The sequence below is a fragment of the Habropoda laboriosa genome, unplaced genomic scaffold (assembly GCF_001263275.1).
Source record: "Habropoda laboriosa isolate 0110345459 unplaced genomic scaffold, ASM126327v1 scaffold816, whole genome shotgun sequence".
In the NCBI taxonomy this organism is placed as follows: domain Eukaryota; kingdom Metazoa; phylum Arthropoda; class Insecta; order Hymenoptera; family Apidae; genus Habropoda; species Habropoda laboriosa.
This window is the reverse complement of record NW_017101002.1, coordinates 292485-294991: the sequence shown is the minus strand read 5'-3', so window position 1 is coordinate 294991 and position 2507 is coordinate 292485.

Sequence of the window (2507 nt, the reverse complement as noted above, 5' to 3'; positions counted from 1 at the left end):
GTGTCGAGTGAATACGAGGGGAACACTTGCCGTTCTTCCTTCTGTCAGACCTCGTCAACCGACAATGCTCCCAAACGAGTGTAATTTCGTTGTACTTTATTAGCGGCGAATCAAAACGTTTCCCTGTAGAACGTCGAATAAATTGCTCCGTAACGAGGGACTCCGGAATCTCGTGAGGTAAGAGTAACAGCGAGAGTTCCGAGGATCACATTGTTGAAAGCGAACGGAACGGGCGGTGACGGTTCCGAGTGGAATTCGTGGTATGTCGTCAAAACGCGACTTTAACCTACCAGAATAATCACTAAACAATTACTTAGCGAGACAAACACATTCCTACCGTCTCTCCTTTTCTCTCTTTTCGATATATCGTCCGCGATTTTCGGGCGATTTTTCACGTTGCAGGACCTCCGTTGATTACGTTGCTACACCTAATACGAGCGCGCAATTAATTCCGGTTCCGCGGCCGGAGTTCACGGCGACCGATTGCAATTCCATGGAACAACACGGTGCAGCTACCAAGTGCGCCGTTGTTGCACCTCCGCGACCTAATTCAATCGAAAGGGTATCCGCGACGCAGAGAGCATCTATTAAACGTCGACAATCGAGCAGCGTTTGTAGCAGCGTTCGAACTTCCAGCCTGGAATCCAGGGAAGAGAATGCAATCTACGATAGTTCGATACCGCGTATTATTTATCGTCGGGACGTTCGCGAATAACCGAAATACTTCAGTTATCGAGTCGAACGGTGAATCCGTTATACTTGAGTGCCGTTACTTCGCCGTTTCGATCGTAGATCGTCGATCTTTCGCCGATTTTTCCGACCTGTTGCGTCGGAAACTAGAAGATACGTATCTGAGAAAATCGATCAGATTTATCAGACGATAATCAGTGTACACTGGATGGAGTTCATTAACGGGGGAGGATCGAGCGGCAAGCCAGATGCCAACTCATAAAGTTAATGAGAGAGGCATTTGTCAGGGTGGGTGGAAGGCGATAGATCGTTGGCGGGGTGAAACCGATGAATCGTGCGGCTCCTGTAACCACCTAATACGGGATAATGTTGATCCGTCATTTCTACGCCTGCCAGGGCTAGACGACTAATATCCACGATCGCGTTTCCTACACCTCCAGACATGTTATCGTCGAGCAAATACGGCATTATCTCGCATAATCTAGACGCGCAGCTTCTTAGTTATTAGAAGCAGCGTCGGCTTACGGGTGTATCCGGTGGCTGATTATTATTAATGGCCTTGAAGGTGTACACTACCGGGCAAAAGTTTCGGATCGCTGTGCATTGCAGAAAAATGTTTAAAGAAAGATTAGCAAATTTGAGAATTTTTTTTAAGGACTTTTGCATCTATCGAAGTGTGGTACATTGCTATTGATCTTGTTGGACTACGGTGAAAAATGAATCAACACGTAGAGAAGGGATAGAAGGCCTAGACAGAGCCTGCAGTTCTGGGTAGGAAAAAGGATCTTTTGTTTCGAAAAAGTTCGGACCTTTTCTCCAGTAAATCTCTAGTTAAGTAAAGACAGTTTTTTTGAAGGTTGAAAAAGACATTAGTTCACTAACGATCCACTGTCCCGATCCAACAGACCTATACAACGTCAATTTGGCATCTATGAAGAATTTGTAGCAGATTCGATACTGGTGTAAATTGACAGATATGAGCATAGACGCGTATATAAGTATATAAGTTGTTTCCGGTTCGCATTCTCGATATATACCGCCAACTTAATCTTAGGTAATTAGTTAAATGTCTATTCTACTCGAGCTCAAACGACCAAGTCTCGACAGACTTTATCTGACTTTAGTCTTTAAGTCTTTATCAGACTTTATCTGTCTCTTGTTGATCGCTGTTAATGCTCGTGTCGATCGCCGACTTTTTCATCGAGTGCACCAAGGCGCCACGGTGGTCACCCGTGACCACCAGAAAGATAAACGCCCCGTGGGTAAGAACGTTGTCTCGTACAACCATATTTATTATTATTTTGCCATTATATGCTTAGAATAACAAAAATACCTTCGTGGCGTCCTGAGCGAAACATGATTTCGGCAGCCAACGTGTTAACCTCCTACGTAACTTTTTGCACAAGTCATCTAGTATACTAATTTTTCTAATTTCTCAAAAAAAAACTCAAGTCGTTTGGTCGAATTTTAAAAAAGTTATACTTGTCAGAAAGTACTCTAACTCGGAGTAGGGTGGGCGTAAAGTTCACTAAAACGTGCCTAAGTTTTTACAATGGTCTATGTTAATACACGTCTGTATCCGCGTTATCGGAGCGTCGTTCGCAAAAAGTACGCGTTCAACGGTCTCGCGAAGAGCGAGGACGCGTCGTCCTGCCGATCCCTGTCCACCCCAAAGCGCTGGGCCTGGCTCAAGGTGCTCGCTTCACCGTCTTCGGGACGGATTTTCTCACATACTGTTTTAAAGAGTGTCCGAATATTAGTGGGAGTCTTACAACTAATTTCTCGTAACAGCCTCCACCTAATGCTCGTCCATTTTA